The 18,746-nt window shown below is 30.9% G+C and overlaps 1 long non-coding RNA gene across 4 annotated transcripts in view; it reads right to left on the bottom strand.

The window, feature by feature from the left end:
* LOC107447505 (uncharacterized) overlaps window positions 1-18,746 on the bottom strand; it is a 278,517-nt gene that overhangs the window by 186,583 nt on the left and 73,188 nt on the right. For all 4 annotated transcript variants that reach the window (XR_011638361.1, XR_001584538.3, XR_001584537.3 and 1 more), the window contains exon 2: window positions 838-914. This is a non-coding gene — a long non-coding RNA (uncharacterized lncRNA). The remainder of the gene's footprint in view (window positions 1-837; window positions 915-18,746) is intronic.

The following is an 18,746-nucleotide window of genomic DNA, read 5'->3' on the forward strand; positions in this document are numbered from 1 at the left end:
ATGTTGCTTCACTTATTGTTAATGTCCTGTCTGATTATAATTTTTAATCGAAATTTGTTGTTCCGGAAAAAGGATAAGATACCATTTTAAAACTTACATTTATCTTCTTTATTTCCAATTCAGCATTAAACAAAAATTCTTGCACTTTTTTCATAGCAGGTCGAATCTCCCAATTTCGTCGGGAGATATTCGTCGTATTTTTAAAGTAGCAAAATGTATAGTTTTAGATTTTTTTTATTTTGATTTGGCAAAAGGAAAGTATAATGATTTTGACAACTACTACACGTAAATAATTATAAATAATACGTGACTTTCTAAGCAATATTCCTTCAAAATATTGAGCATTCGAAAAATAAATAATTTCTGATTACAACTGTCAACTCAATCGTTATCTTATTACCAATTCACAGAATCAGTAAGCGTAAAAAGTGGCAACTAAGCTTTTTTAAGCCCACTAACTTCTTAAACGGAAAAAAAATTGGTAGATATAAATAATTTAAAACAAAACAATTTTCTGAATTTTACTACCTTTTTAATAAAAAATTTTGAAATCAGAGCAACCCTGTAATGCAAGTAAATCAGAATAATTAACTTCTAATTCTAATTACCACTTTTAATTTTGAAAAAATTGTCCTGATTTATTAGTTTTTGACGAGCTGTATAAAAGTAGTTTTACTTTTCGATGTATAAAATTTATGCATTGACATTAAGCAAATACAGTAAATATAATAATATATGCAGAATTCTATGCGCTGCAAAACTCAAGGTTAAGAAAAAAAGTTTTGTTGATGTGAAATTTTAAAAAATATAACACATATTTTAAAACTTGTTACATACCTAGAGTGCATCCTCACCGGATTTTTCTTTTTGCATACATTTTCATTGAAATATCCATTAAAATACAATCGTTTCCACTGAAACAAAAATTATTATCTTACAATAAACGATATATCATAAATAAATAAAGTACTTGTATCATTCTAAAATAACTAGTATCACAATGTTTCTAATAATATTAATTTGGAACGATAAAGCTGTTAGTTTTCAAATATTCGTGTAGAAATCTCACAGCCAGTTTCCTTTAGAACTCTGGTCTATTAGGGATTTTTTATTTGAGATTCTCAACAACGATAGACACCTTTTATTTGAATTTAATCCTAAAATTTTTAATATTAAATCACTACAATAAAAGTTAATTAAAATAAAATAAAAAATAAAGGTGAGTGTTCTTACTTAGGCATGGAAGAGGTTTATAATCTGCTTACTTTTGCTGAGAAGAGGGCAAACAAGAGCATCCTTGAGATGCTTAACAGGGCGTCCAGTGGGACCTCAAAATTATTATAGTGGCATATAATTCTTTGTCATGAAATGTATTTCATGCTTTTAAAAAGTTAACACGAAACATTCCTGATCACCACAAGTTGCTGAATTTACATAGAAAAAATGTGAGTTAAAAAAAAATGAAGTATCACTTCAATGGCGTTTGGAAACAATCACTTCTGTGCTGTCCCTTGTTTTAAAAACTATCATACAAGGACTAGTATTATTTAAGTTTTTTCATTTGCCCGAGATAACTCGGGATAGTGAACTGATTGTAAATTAAATGTTTTGTTTTTTTACACAAAACAAAAATGATAATAAATTTTAAACTTTAAACTTGTGTATACGTTTTGTTTTAGTTCCTTGTGTATATTATTGAAATAAAAATATATGCTGATTTTTTGCATCCCCCCCTCCCCCCCAAAAAATTGGCAAGGGAAAGGGTTAAGCACCCGGATAAATCTTGTGATGGTGAGATAGTAATCAACTCAGGTGAAAAATTTTAGCATTTAAGTGGCTGCTGTACACGATGAATTTCCACAATTCTGATGATTAATTAATTACCACTATAGCAATTTGGACTGACCATTAGATGCTTTTAATTCAAGTAGCGAAGCAAACAAGATTATTACATGATTTATTATCATTCATAATATAGCATACAATTTTATATTCAAAGCATTTTATTTTATTTGAACGTGACATAATTTTAAAAAACGCTGTCTCTTTATTCGAAATCAAATTCTTTGGTTAATTAAAATTGAGTATTTTTTTTTCAATATATTCTTTTTATCAAGAATTCAGTTTTTTCCATAAAGAATTTTATGCTTAGTATACTTAAACGAGACTAGAAAAATAAGACAAAACAAGAAAAAACTATTAAACTGATACTGGAGAAAATCAAAGATGCTCCGGACAGCGGATAAAAAATTTTGAGTCGTTTTTAATGTATAATTCTTGGTTTAGTAAATTCTATTTGTTTAGGATTTTTATACACTTCTAAATAATTCAGAGGCCCCTTTATGACAGATAAGTCGTGCTCAGCTTTTTAAAAAGTTTGCAAAATTAATAAAAAATCTGCAAACTTTAGTTTGTAGTTCTCTACCATTTTAAATGTTTTGTCAAATCTGGAGCAGTTGGTATCACAGGAGAAAATATCTATTTTTTATTTATTTATTTATTTAAATTTATTTATTTAAATTTGTTTATTTAACTTTATTTATTTTCATTTATTTATTTATTTAAAATTATTTATTTTTATTCAATATTTTTAAATAAATTGAGTCACAAATATCGAAATCTATATACAGGATACGGAATTTTGGAAAAACAGAAAATTAGATTATGGCTATTTGAAACCACTTTAAATTCAGCAAAATTTTTAGGAAAGTATATGGTATTTAATGGAATTTTATTGAAATTAAGTTTGTAGGAATGCTAAAAGTGAGTGAAAATAAGATAGAGAAGGTTGCCCAATTAAGTGCTATGGGCGACAGTTCCTTCAGATACTCATATATAATTCATGTAGCGAAACAAGCACGTTCCCTTGCAGCAGTTCATGGGAAGTACTTTTGGCAAAAGGCCAACTTTTCTGAATACTGTAAATTTGCATAAAGGGAAGAGTTGTCGGGAAAAGGAAACCACAAGAGGGGAAAACTAAAGTTATGCAAGTTGTTATCTTCTATTAATATTCTCTTACAATTCTCTACCTCACTTTGGAATAAGAATTTTCAAATTTTACTTCGCGACTTAGTTGTAGATACGTTAGTAAACTAAACTTTTGAAAAATACAGTTGAGTAAAGTTTTGTTTAGAATTTTAAATTTAGAAAGCAAAATATAAATTACTTTAGCAAATCAATGCTTAAATTATTGCTGGTAACGCTTTCATCCATTATAGCCGTTTCAAGATGGACTTCCTTTTTTTTTCCCAAGCGCATAAAAGTTGATAGCATAATTACTACATTCTTATTTTTGGTTTTGCCGAGCAAAACATGCCTACGTTCTATGATCTATTTAATAATGCGAAGCTACCAAATTTTAATTTTATATTAATGGAATTTTGATTTTGATTTTAAATTTAGGTGGTAGATAGCAAGGGGAAATGCGCACTTAATTTAAACAATAATAAGCTACCACTCTTTTTATAAGACCATTACCTCCTACATAAAAAAGCCTCCACTCGGATCTACATATCATACCTGCCAACAATTCCGCGTTTTCCGGAAGATTTTATTTTCATGTTTAAAGTGGTAGCAATGCACAGGTTATTCTAATTAACTTTTTGAATTATAATGATAATTACAAATGAGTTTGACCACCACTACATATAAATAATTATAATGAATATATCAAACCATAATAATCCTTGAACAAGCGAATTTCAACGGGATCAAAATATAAATATATTTTTGAGTCAGATTGTTTTTCGTTTATTGTTTTACAACCACTCTGAAAATCCATTCTCGGAAAGTGTGAAAGTTGGCAGGTATGACATATATTTACTTAACACGTTCACGGCGGGTCACGCTAGATTGTCTCATCTTGGCAGCGCACCGGAGTAAAAACTGGTAAAAATAAATTTCATTTTTTAGTTTTTTTCCGGGAATAATAAAAATCCATAACTACCAATTGTTTTTAACGGATGCAATTTTTATATTGAATTGCTTCTTCGCCGTGATAAATTTCCTTACAGTGAATTGTTATTGTTGAGAATAGATTAACTCCTCCCGAATATTATCTAATATTGAAATAGTTCTTCTACCAGTATTTTCTCTTTTCCCGTACCAGTATTTTCACTTTTCCCGGCGTGAACGTGTTAAGAAAAAAGGAAATAAAAAAAATTATATTAATATTACTACCACTTTTTAATTTTTGCTAGGTGTGAAAGAACCCTGTAATACACCCAGTAAAATTTTTGCGAAAGTTAATGAAAAATATTTTTTTTTTTTTTAGTAAATTGTAAGGAGCGTTAAGAAAATTGTTGGATGCCTACACTTCATCTATTCCTAAAGAAATTATTTGCGTAAGAGGGGAGTCATTAGCCTTTTGCACTCTGCCTCTGAAGAGCCACTAACTATCACTACTCTAAAATTTAAATTTTTATAATTTAATAATTAGTAACCATGTTATTTTAAAAATTTTAAAAACCATATAAAAATACTGTATTATGTATTTAAAGTAATTTAGTGCTTGACATGGCTGAAAGCCCTTATATAGCAAGACGGAAAAGAACAAAGACTGGTGCGAAAATCATTTCATTCTAGCATTTTTTTCGAGAAAAATAAAATATCTGTAACTATCAAGATTTCTTTTATAATTTCAGCATATATAAAACTGCTTCTTTTCTAAGATGAAGGCATAAAAGCAACTCCATTGCCTGCTTACCTCATTGCTCAACCAAAACTGTTCAAAAATTCCAGATGAATGGGATAGGGGGCGCTTCGCGGCCCAGGTGCCCAGTAAAATCTAAACACTAGGACTCTAAGATGAAGTGGATATTGTTGAGTAGTTTTAAAAAAGAATAAGTAAACTCCTCCCCAAAACTAGCTATAACTGAAATGGTTTTACTACCAGCCTTTCTTCTTTTTCGTCTCACTTTCACCCTTGGTGCTTGTAGTAGTTCAAACAGCATTTTAAAGTACTAGGAGTACAAAGGTATTAATGAGCATTATTGCCAACTCAGTTCAAGGTGTTTTTAACAACACTTTATGGAAAGGATTGATTGAAGGATAAAAATTGGTTATTTAAATTGATTTCTCAATAATTGAAACATAAATGTCCCGAAATCGGACATATTTTATAAAAAGAAACCTTTTTTTTAAATTTTTATCAAGACAGAAGGAGGAAAAATTATATCATTATTATCATTTATCTAATGGATGTTAAGTATTGTGGTGACTATGATTCATTTATAACATTGGAAAGGAAACTTTTTGCTGCTTTTATACCATTAATTGATCTTTCCTAATTCGGGTGTGGGGATTTTAAATCTAAAATTAATTTTGATCCTAAAGCTTCAGATTTTTTTTTTAAATAAAAATTTTAGTCTATTTTTAATGAAATAAGCAAGTTTAAAAATGTTTATATATCAAGGGGTCGAGTAAATGCTGAGACAAACTTTTAGGTGTGTTAGAGTGCATCATGGATTGAAATTGCATAGTAATCGATGCCCCGAAATCTCGTCATACGCAGCTAGAGGCACTTTTCTATTATGACCTGTTTAAAAGTACACGAAGGAGTTCACAATAGGGAAGTGCTCCAAGTGGCGTATAACGACATGTCTGGGGCTGGGTTCCTAGGCAATTTTAATCCAAATGTGCTTTTACTCCCCTAGAACAACATTTAAGTTATAGGTAACGTTTTTAAAGTTGTACATTTCCGCAAAAAATAAACTTGAATAAAAAAAACTGCAGCTTGCAGTGAGAACCCGATTCCAGATTTAAAATCAGTGATACGAAGATATATGAGATCTGTTAAACATCCTATGCAACAGAAAATCAAAAGAAAATAAATTGTATGCAATGTAATTTTAAAATCTATAATTAGATCGAAAATCTAGATACATTTTTTATACTACAGTCATAGCTGAACGGAAGGAATATAAATTTGATGCAAACGCAAGTTATTTGTTGCAGAATTTTTCAAGAATTTGCAGCGGATATTTTTGAGCACTTGCTGCAGGTTTTTTCGAAGATTTGCAACAAACATTCCGTAGTGACGGAACCAACATTAAAATGTCAAGTTAATTTTTGTTACAAACTAAAATGCATTTTATAATTGGTTTTGCTAAGCTTCTCAAAAATAAGCTTATAGAGAATGAAAAAAACTCTATGATATGAGTAATTGTATATAAGCGTGTGCTGAAAGTTAATCTAATCCAGATTTTTTTCTTCTTACATTTTGTAACCACTAATCTTCACCAACCTAAACTCATGGTGAAAACAATTTTGTTTCAAATGTCTATGCGATCAGTCTTTGGGTTAACCGCGGTAGATGACACTAACAACTACGGTTTTGTCCATTTTGAACAGGTATTTAAGTTATTAGTTTCACTACAAAAACGTACCCTTAATTGGGTATCCTCAATTAATGATCTGAATTGACAGCTTGATACTAGTTGTCACTCCACAATTTTTGTTTTCGAAAAACCCTCAGGAACTCTCTAATTATCTTGCAGAAACTGGGGTTTAAATAGATTAAGATTATTGTATGCTTTAAAAATGATACATAATTACACAAGGTACTTAGATAAGAATTATTTAAAAGATACCTATTGTGTCTAAAGCAGATAATTAAACTGAAAGCTCTAAAATACACACTAAAATTATTGTAATTTAGGGTTTTATCGTGTAATTTTTTCAATCTACACAATATTTAGAAAAATATTTTAGTAGCTTGAATCATAGAGTCAATTAAAATTGTTCTGGAATATTTCTCGATGAGTGATGTTAATTAAAATTGTTCAGTAATATTCCAAATTGAAACTATTTTATAATTGAAGGGCCCAATATGTAACAATTAGAAGTAAATAATAGGTCAATTAAATAAAAGCGAAGAAGTGATGGTAAATTTATGATTCATGGTAATTATAATTTCTCGTTTTAAATACCACTCCCATTTAAATAAAATCTTGTTATTAAATTTTTGAAACAATATTATACAGTGTATAGCTGTTCAAGTTTGTGCAACAATAATTTACAAAATTAAAAACAGTCGCAAGGGAGGATAGGATGCAGACATTACTTCACGATGACAGCTCAGTGCCATAGCGCGGCCATAATTCTCCATAACTATTATTTTACTTTTCTATATTTGTTTTAATTTATTTGTTTTAATTTATGTGTTTGCATTTTTAGGATCTATTATACTAACGTTGCTAAGTTAGTATTAATTGACATACTATTATATGAGAACATTGCACAATTTTCACGGAGAAGAATTACAATTTATTGAAGAAGTATTAAAATTAATATATTACATTGAGATAATTTATTTTAAGTATGAAAGCGATTTTTCATAATTTATTAAGAAAAAAACAAGTTTTTTATCTTTGTTCTAACCAAGTCAAAAAAACTCAATCTAAAGAATTTATTTTAGTCTCTAAAATAGTGTACATAAATACTACGCTTTTAGTATGATTAAAACCATTGTTTCCTCTTTAATTAAAAACGAAATGCTAAGAGTACGAAATAATAAAATACTTAGGTCAGGAAATCCTACTCGTTCTCCCTATTATACTCATGTACTGTTTTTCTTTATGTATTAAAAAACTAGTTTTTTTTTCTTATGTCCTACAAAAATAAAATCTTTTAGTATTTTTTCCAAGAATCTGAGAAAGTTGAAGAATAAGGGAATGAAGAAATATGAGAAATATAATTTTTGTAAGAGGCGGAGAAAATGGAGGGAGTGGAGATGGGCATAAAACGATAGCGTTCCTATGATAACTTAAAGGATCGTAGCATTCATTTTTCACTCTTGAGTAGGGTTCCCAGCATTTCGAGAATGCGTTTTTCTTTCTCTCTTTAATGCAAGCATCCTTCTTTTCTACATCATCTATTTTCATACTTCTAAGATTTGAAAGAGGAAATGCAGCAGGATCAAAGTTTGACACAAACCTTTCTCATCATTTATTTTACGTTTTCTTAAGGGGGATGTGCAAAATGCTTGTTCAAAGATTTCAAAAGTATGAGGCTTCACTCTTAACACATTTAATACACTCATGTTCGGTATTATTACAGTAACTCCTTTAACGGCCCTAATCGAATTGTACATTCATATAATTGCTGTCCCCCAGTGGACTAGCAGATTACCGGAGTCAAGCATCACTGGTTGCGGTCAGTGTGCGTGTGGGTGACCACTTTGATCAGCTTGCGATGTGACAGAGGGGGTAAGGTTTCAGCCCTTGCTAAACTGTTCTAAAGGTCGATTTCGCTCGCAGGTCGTCGAACTGTCAAAATGGGATGCCTTCCCCTATGATCAAAATTGTAATGGCATGTCTTCGGATCCTCCTCAAGGATGCTCCCCAGACCGTCGCCAATAGCCCATTGTGCAGCTTTAGTGCGACGTAAATAAACTACAACAACAGCATCAAAACAAATATATGTTATAATTAAGACTATACTCATATAATATGCTCATATAATTTCTGAAGTGATGTTACTTTTCTGGTGCTTTTTTCCAGGTTGTTTCCGGTGCTCTTGTTACCATTTACAATTTTACGCTGAGTGAAACTTCGATGTAATGTCGAGTATAGTTCAAACATTGCACTAAACATTGTACGGAGTTTAGTACAAACATTGAAGTATACCTTAGATTAAGGAAGTATTTTCAGTGCTCATGGTTTTTTTGCATATATTGAAGTAGATATATAGTATATACATCATGAAACTCACTACTATGCCATAGCTTATACCACGTTTACGAGCACTCAATGTAGCAGTGCGTAGCTCTAATGAAATATGAATGGCTCAAGAAGCTTATCTAAAAAGCGGTGGGATCACGTATTTTGAATCTGCAAACTATAATTATGTTAGAAAATACATTGAATACCAAAATATATTTTTAAAACTTGTATATCAGTGATTCCTCTCACTCGAATATTTTTTTACTGCAAAGCATATGATTGACCTTTTTTCACAAGCTTTCCAAATCTTCTATATTTAAAATGCTTTTTAACAATATTTTTATTTATTAAGAAAATAATTTGTCATCAATCTGATATTTATGTCACTGCAATAAGTTACAGAGTTTCTTTAATAACTAATAGTCTGAAATCTGAAGATCAATAAGAATAGCATAACTTCCTAAGAATTTTTAATGTTTTCAAAAAGAAAAGAATTCCAAAGCTTCAGTATTTAAAAAGCGTTTCCACAATATTTTTTTAATGAGAATTCTCATTCTAAATATAAATCATTTTGATTTATAGAGAAGATAATTAGTCATTAGTCTAATATTTGTATCACTGCAATAAGTTACATAGTTTCTTTAATAATTAATAGACTGAAATCTGAAGACCAATAAAATTAGCATAACTTTCTAATAATTTTTCGTGTTTTGTTCTTTCTCACGAAATAAGATGGATTACGACAAGTATTGTCGGAAGGATTCTATTTTGTTCGACCAGATGAACAAAATCCATCTCAGGCAAAAGGAACGGTAGTCAAAGTAAAATCACGTGATCGAATCCATTAATTTCTAGTTGTTAAATTCTCCCTCTTCTTATTAACTTAAAATCTAGCTCGGAATGCAAATTGTCTAAGAACACGCGACTTCTTCGAACAATACTCAAGATTATTTTATGCAATAACTGATTTTAATGCATGTGGACATACAGTTGTTTCGAATGTTTGGTACAGGAGATATAGCGACTCTTAATGTACTATGAATATCTCACAACGGTTTTTCTTGTACGAGGAAGGACTTTTCCATGCTTCAATACTGATGGAGCATATTCAATTACCTAAGCGAATCGAGATTTATGTTCAACAAAATTTCTTTTTTCTAACCTAATTTTATGAAATCATTTTTGGAAACAGGAAATTAAATTATGGAAAATGTACACAATATCAAACATTTATATCTGTACCCCCCATAACATATCCATTAAGAACATGTTTTGCAGGAAATGAACAGAACAATTTTCTTCAACTGCATTAACCTTTTTGGAACAGGCAGTAGCATAAATGTGGGTATAGCTCTTATTTTGCTTTCACTTTAATTAATGTTAGTCTAATCACGTATCCAATCAATGTTGGTTCGAACTCGCCTCCGAATGAGAAGACCCAGGTTCGAATCCAAGCTTGATACCAATTCTTCCCCCAGTTTGCATTGACCACAGTGCTGAAGCAAAAATATCCTCAATGGTAAACGTATTATGGACAGGAATCCCCTTGCCGTCGGGGGAACCATGGGAGGTTTTCCTTTCAATGTCACACAAACGTGGGTTAGTTCCATCAAAATGTCCTCCTTTAAGGCTAGTTTATCCACTTTTGCGAGGAGTTTGGTTCATAATTATAAGACTACAGAGCTGAACATTGATAGTTATAAACTCAGAATTTGATTTGTTATAAACACTCGTTATAAAATAAAATAACACAGATGCCAACTTGCTCCCGACAGCGGATAAATATTTTCGAGTGCTGGTTTTTTTATAAATGATTCTTGGTTCAGTAAATTATAGGGCTCACGACTACTTCGAAATAATAAAAAGAAGATAAATCACTTTGTTACAGTTAAGAGAGTCTTTTAATTTCTAAAATATGTTGTTGAAACTGGAGGAGTTCTAAAATAAGATGCTGGTTTAAACGGTATAATATTTATATTTAGCTTAGTAAGGGTGAATTAAATATATCAAACTATTATTACTTCACCTACAAATAAATTTTTCAAGAAATAGTTTGGCCATCAGTCTTATCGTTTACCCTGATTGAGACCATTTCATGCCAGCACGTATACATGACAGTCGTTGCGAAAGGGTTAATTATGGGTTAAGTCGACATGCAAATTTTATTTATAACTCATTGATGTAACGTTGTCACATGGAATTAAACTTACATTTAGAGAAAAAATTTCAAGTCGTAGCATAGGAGCGTATTTTTTTAAACTGTTATCCATAAAACCGATAGAATTTCAACCAATCAATTGATTTTTTACTCTAGGTGACTACAACTAACTAACTAATCAAGTTTTTCAGAGTACCTATCCATGTATGGATATCTGCTCTTTCATCTAAATTGAATAATATGTGGTGGAAGGGAAGGTGACTACAACCATGCCTGAAAGTCCTTATATAGCAAGACGGAAAAGAGAAAAAACTGGTACGAAAGACATTTCATTTCAGCATTTTTTTCGAACAAAAATAAAATATCTGTAACTATCAAGATTTCTTTTATAATTTTAGCATATATATAAAACTGCTTCTTTTCCAAGATAGAGTTACCAAATTGTCACAAAAACAAAATACTCACTGTATAACTGTATAATTTTCACTGTCACTGTATAATTTTCATGATGTATGGGGTAGGGGCCACTGCGTGGCCTAGGTACCCAATTTGAGTTAAATAAAAACAAAGCAAAAGATAGAGTAGATATTGTTGAATAGTTTAAAAAAAGATAGGTAATCTCCTCCCAAAAACTAGCTATAACTGAAAGGTTTTACTACCAGCCTTTCCTCTTTTCCGTCTCGCTTTCAACTCTGACTACAACCGAGAAAATTCAAAAAGTGACCTAAAACTATTTAGAAACATCTAACGAGGTCTTTGTACATTAAACGATTTGACAACACTTTTAGGAATTAAGTTAGAGTGTTTTGATCTTATTGATCCTATTTATCTGGAATTTGAGCGCTGTTTTGTTTGAGGCAAGCAGACAGTGGAGTAAATTAAGTTAGAAGCTTTAGTTTTCAAATATGTCTTGGTAGATAGAATTTAGTAAAATCAATTTTTATTGCATAACTGGTGACATTCAGTATTTTTGAAATGCTGCTTATAATGTCGCTAATAAAGCAGTTTACCTAGTTTAAACTACAATATACGTAACAAAAAGCAATGAAATATTTTTAATTTATTAACTAATTACAAAGAGTATTCAATAAATGAAAAATAAGTAATAGTTTTATTTAGCAGATAGGGTATTCTTTATTTGTTCATTGGTTAGAACATCGTGCATAGAATATCTTAAAGAGCATCCATTTCAGGTAATTATGCAATATGCGACTTATCTAAAGACAAAGATATTTCCGATTGAATGAGCCAAGCAGAAATTAGACAAAAGCCAAAGGATAAGATGTTTCGAAATTCTTATAATCTTTAATAATCAGATCTTCAAGAAGTCTTCAAAATCGATGCTGTTTCAAATCTCGAAAAATGGGCAGGGCTGTTGTTGTAGGATATATAAAATAATTAATCATTTTTTGTAAGTGGCTTTTCGCTTCAAAAGGACTTACTTTAGCGACCGGTATCTTGTTTTTTTGTTTTTCAATGTTCTTTTTTTTTCCCTTCACTAATTTGTGTCGTCATTATGTGACCTTGAGGGTTGAGAATAATCAACATTCTTAAAAGAGCAGACTTTTTCAGTTATCATGATAGTCGTTTTCATGAGTAACTCAACTTTGCCGGATCGAGCTGCCAACTAAAGAAGAAAACGTGTCTCAGTTTAATTTATTTTGTTTTATACTTTCTTTTTTTAATCCCAATCATTTGCGTGACTTTTCAACTATAAGGCAAAGTTTTAGATAAGGTCTCGTGCTTCGTATATCGCAAAAGATATTTGACCTTTTCTACTTTAATTTTTCTTTCGTATTAGATGAAATGAAAATTATGGGATTAAAAGAGTGTATCAAAAATGTAAAGCCTCTTTTTATTCATTAATTGTTCCCTTAAGACATGGACAGCTCCTAGTAATTATAGGTCTCAACTCTTACTTTCAAAATCTACGTATGATTTCATCTGAAAAAGGAACAATGCTTAACTATTACAGAGGTCAAAGTGCATTGTTTAAAAAAAACTGTAATAGTAGTATTTTTTTAAATTTTTTTTTTTGAAATGAAAACACACTTGTCCCAAATATAAAAAACTCGTTTTTTGTTTTTATTTTCAAAACAAAATTCAGAAAATAATATTAATAAAAAAATAATGAAAATTATTTCATTTACTCACAACTACTACTTATTTATTAGATCATGTTATATATTAATTTAAATTCTTTCAAGAATCAAATCAAATGGATTTATGATTCAAGTATGTAAGAGCTGCAATAGGGTTCTCGATTTTTTTAACTATTGCACTAATAAACTACGGAAACATGATAAGGAGAAAATGAATAATTTAAGCACTCTATTTGGATGTTGGAAATGAAACAAACTTTCTTTCATATTTTTACAAGTTCTGGCAAAATAAGGCATAATGATCGATCTCATGACTGCTACGAGCCATTTAACTGTTACCGACACAGAAAACTTCAGGCAAATAAAGTAGAGAAAAATCAAATTAGTAATTGTTATCATAGTTACTGGACTATTAGACAGATGCTTTAACTGGGCACCTAAGGCCGCAAATCCCTCTTCCATTATTACGATTGTTTCTTTAAGGTGAGGTCATGAAGTTATTTTAATAATGCGATTTTTATATATTAGTATTTAGTAAATACGTTATTTACCGATTGCTATCAAGTACTCTCCAACTANATATATATAAATAGTTAATCTATCATTATATTAACAAATTTAAATGTTGGGAAGTTTTCTTACCGCAACATCTGACTATTTTAAACATAAAAGGCCAGATTGACAAATGGATTTATTCGTAAATTTTCATTAATGTTTCATGGAAATTCTATTTTTGTTGCAGATTTTGGTTTTAGTTCGTTATCACAAGAAAAATGGAATTGTTCCGCAAAAATCTTTTCCACCAATTTAACCGTTTGTCTTGGCAATTACTGTAAATATCTCTGTTCAAGTTTGTATTTTCTCTAATCATGGTAATATTATTGTAAGGCTACCACAACGACTGCTTATATTCAAAATGTGTTTTTAACTCATTTTTGTAATTTCATGATGAACGGGATAGAGCCGCTGCGCGGCCCAGGTGCCCAGTTGTTTTTAAATAAAGAAGAATAAAGAACCGTTTGTCTCTCTGACATTTGATATATCTCTCTGACATTTGATATATCTATAATTATTTATGTGTAGTGGTTGACAAAATTCTTTGAGTTTGATTTTATTAAAATGTCAATACACTACCTTTGCTGTTGTCAGAGATGCCAACTTGCTCCGGACAGCAAATATATATCTTAAAGTGGTAGTTTATCAATTGTGATTCTTGGTTTAATAAATTCAATTTAGTAGATTTTTATCCACCACTGTATTTAAATAATGCGTAAGCTTATATATTTCACCACTTCGAAGTACTAGTGTTAAGCTATGTCTCTTAAAAATCAAGCAAACATAGTCAAATATTTGCAAAATTTACTTCGTAGTTACTTACCGTTTTTTTAGTTATTTCGGCCTGTCCTGAGCAGTTGGCATCGCTGTGTTACTAGTAAACATATTTCCTGAAACTACGGAAATTTCGTAGTAGTTGGTAGTAAGCATTACTACGAAATATGAGTTTAACAGTTAAAAGGTTAAGCACTGAAATGGTGTGATTATAAGCAAGGGTGAAAGCGAGACGGAAAAAGAAAAGACTGGTAGCAAAATCATTTCAGTTATAGCTAGTTTTCGAGAGGAGTTTATTTATTCTTTTTTCGTTTTTCAAACTCTTCAACAATATCTACTTTATCTTGAAAACGAAACAGTTTTATATGTATGCTAAAATTATAAAATAAATCTTGATAGTTACCGACATTTTATTTTTCTCGGAAAAAATTCTAGAATGAAACGTCTTTCGTACCAGTTTTTGCTTTTTTCCGTCTTGCTTTCAGCCATGATTTTAAGGGTAGCTTTAAAAATAAGGAGTATTATGGACTAATACTATTTTTATAATTGTATTCATGTTTTTATTGCATAAAAAATCGGGTGTTAATGGGCTAAATTGCTGCTAAAAGTAATTAGAGCAAAATTATTAATAGAGTATAGTAGGCAATACAGTTTTACTTTTTCAATGTAAACGCTAATAACAAAATATTTGTGCTGCAAGTTTTTATTTTTTTCTTTTAAAAAACCGCCATTCATAAATGATGTACGCGCAACCAACTACTATGTTTTATAACATATGGAAAGTCAAGAAATTATCAAACAAAATAACAAGATTCTTTTTCAACACGAATGTAAATCCCAAAGAATTAAGACAAGGTTTGCAGATTCACTTGTATAAGGAATGTCATTATTTATGTCAGGATAAGTTCCTTGTAATAGAAAATCAAATCAATCAAAATTTCAGAAGAGATTCGGGCACATTTTTCTAAGAAGCTAATCCTGACAAGATTGGAGAAAGGTCGATTATCTATGGAAGATTCACGAACGCAATTTGCATGATATTATGTACATTATAATCTATAATATGATAATTCGAAAAACAATGTAATGCTTTTTATTCTTATAAATTACATCACTTATATAGTTTCAATTATTTATTATCATATATTGTTGCAATTTAAAATGGGTATTAGTTAAAACTTTTTAGTTCAGTTTCCGTTCTTTTCTCAAAACTTCGATATTTTATTAAAAGTTTTCTGACTTAATTAATATAAAGGTTCAAGACGACAGATTAAAAAAAAATTTCGTTTTTGAAACTATTTTTGTTTTTACTTTCAAATTAATGGCGAAGTGTCCGCTTAATGAAAAAACTAAAAGAATCTGTATGAAAAAGTATGAAAGTGTTTTAATATTAGAATTTATATATGACTTTTTATTTATAAATAATAATTAACAATAATTTTAAATTAATAATTTAAAATTCCAAGTTTCAATCAGTAATTAAGTTGCTACGAGTGTATGAAATAAAATAGTAATTGAAGAGTTTATCTACTTGCGTTATACACTACAGTTAAAATTTATTGAATTTTCAGATTTAGTTAATAACTTTCAAAACTACTCAAAAGATTTTAATAAAATATGATTTGAACATAGGGAAATGCAACACAAATAATAAATGTAACAATAATAAAAAATGTTCATTCAACTGTTATAATCCATTATGTTTCGTAAAAATTGGCAAGTAAGAAGCAGAGGTTAGAAAAGAGGTTAGAGCAAGGCTGACAACTTTATACGCTTTCTAAGTAAATTTCTTCTAGTGTAAGCCGAATGTATTAATCTATTATTCTTTGTTTTGCAAATTTAATTTAAAGTTATTTTCCACACCACTACTAGTAAATTATTAAAATTTTTTTATAAATTGCTACTTTTTCCCATTTCTCTCGGGGGGCCTTTCTGGTCGAGCGGTATCACCCGCCAAACACTGCGCAAAGCGGGGAGGTAGCGGGTTCGAATCCCACTGTTATCCTGGATGTATCTTCGAGCCAACCTACTCTGTATCGTGCTATCTGTCCTTCTATTTGACAAAGGTATATAAGCCTACATTGAGCACACAAACCTGCGTACGTATGTAATTCCAATAAACCAATGAAGCCATTTTTCTCTTGCTAAAGCTTTTATAATGCTGGAAAAATTACTAACAATTCCGAAGGCTGCAGTTCTCAATTGTTTAGCAATATTTTGCAAAAAGCGTAGTAGTTACAACTTTCTTAGAGCATTAAAAAAATGTGCATAATAGTGACTGGGCTCTATTTTAAAGTTATAGAGAATCTCCCTCCATGATTGCATTTCGAAAATAGGGTCGTTTAGGAATTTCTTCAGCAATCAGTTCCCCCCTTTACACCACAAAAGCACATTATTCAGTCCTTGAAAGGAGTTTATTATCTTTTCCACAATGTCTCATGCATGAGTCGTGGTGGCTCAGGAAATAGAGCGCTCGCCTTCCAATGAGGTGAACCGGGCTCGAGTCCCAGCAATGGCTGGTCGATACGGATTCCGCACCCGGGTCACACCGACCAGACAACAGTGTTGACATAAAATATCCTCAGTGTTAGACATATGATAAGCTAGTCCTCTTGCCATTTGGCTAACCATGGGAGGTTTTCATGGTTTTCCTCTCCATATAATACACATGCGGTTTAGTCCCTTCGAAAACCTACACAAAAGTTAATTTCTCCCAATACTTAATCCATGAGTTCCTTTGCTTCTGGATTGGGTTCAAAATTACAAGGCAACGGAGTTGAACCTTGGTAGTCGTAAACTCAAAATTCGGTCGGTTGTACAACGACGGGAATAAAATAATCTCATGCATGCTCTTTAGAGCAGAGGTTGGAGATTAAGCTTGCCAAATCATACGGTATATATCTTCCCTTTTTACAATGAAACCAGGGCCAGCCGCACTTCTTAAAAGACACCATTACGGTCAATAGCAGATCTCTGGTGCATACTTTCATTCGAAGAAAACGAGGAATTCACTAACTGAAGATATTTACCTGGTAATTGCAATAGGATTGCTTTACTTCCAGGGTGAAATCACGATTTGAAAAACTCAATTGATATTTCTACCCTTTGGAGCATTCAGGAATTGAGCAGAAATGGGAAACATTTCTATACTAACTTCCAAACTTTGCATGCGGAAAGAAGGACACCATTTCTAATATTTTATAGCATGATCTTTTCAATTGTGCCACCAGTTTTGCATGTAAAATCTTCCAAAACATTTGATACTGGAAGAAAAGTTGTTTATATAGAGTTAGTATAGAAGTGTTTCAATATTTTTGACCAAACCCTGTATCTGAAACGATATTTTCAGCTCGAAACCTCTTTCAACAATAACCCAAGGCTTGAATGGTCCCTTTTGTTTAGTAACACTGTTCCTTGCTGAACAAGTGGGACTACTTGCAACACCTAAATTGCCTTATTTCTAGCGTGATATCACGCTTTCAAGAATACTTTTCCTAGATATAACAAAATTTTTGCTTAACACGTTGAATTCCACTCTAATTTTACATAGCTTGCCCGTCTGGCCAAACGGTAAATAACTACAAACTAAATTTGCAAATATTAGACAGACTTTTCTAGTTTTTTAAAAGATTTAGCATGACATAGTTGAAAAAAGTGGTGAATTATACATGCCTACGAATTGTTTAGAAATAGTGGCGGATTAAAATATACAAAATTGAATTTATTAAACCAAGAATCACAATTAATAAACTACCACTTGAAAATATTCATTCGCTGTCCGGAGCAAGTTGGCATCTCTGTGTATATAAATAAAACTATTTTTGTGTGTTCTACATTGCATTAATTNAAAAAGTGGTGAATTATACATGCCTACGAATTGTTTAGAAATAGTGGTGGATAAAAATATACCAAATTGAATTTATTAAACCAAGAATCACAATTAATAAACTACCACTTGAAAATATTCATTCGCAGTCCGGAGCAAGTTGGCATCTCTGTGTATATAAATAAAACTATTTTTGTGTGTTCTACATTGCATTAATTTCTTCAGACCATTTTAGTAACGGTAATAATATTAAAAAAAAATCAAAAATTTACTCGAATTACGTGTTTCTAATAATCTTGGCTTCGCCGGTCACCGGTGACTCCCGTGGAGCTACGAAGAAACTCAGTGCCTGTCCCTGGTGACCCCCATGGCAATCAACATGTTAACTGCTACTTACGAAGTTAATTTGATGTAAACTTATACTGACCATTAAGTCGTGAACCAAGCATGGGTCTGAAATTGATGTGCTGATGTTTTTATATCCCGAACAAATTTGAAAACAATTCTACTTCATTTCTCTGTTATCAGAAGGAAAAATAGTAAAATCGTAAAACGTTGGTAGGTATAGAATTGTATTAATTTATGTAATCCACTTTGAAATTTTCAGTAAAATATTAATCTTTTTTGTACGTTTCATTTCCCAACTACGAAGGACTACGGTGCATGTA

Source organism: Parasteatoda tepidariorum, chromosome X2 (assembly GCF_043381705.1).
Source record: "Parasteatoda tepidariorum isolate YZ-2023 chromosome X2, CAS_Ptep_4.0, whole genome shotgun sequence".
Taxonomy (NCBI): Eukaryota; Metazoa; Arthropoda; class Arachnida; order Araneae; family Theridiidae; genus Parasteatoda; species Parasteatoda tepidariorum.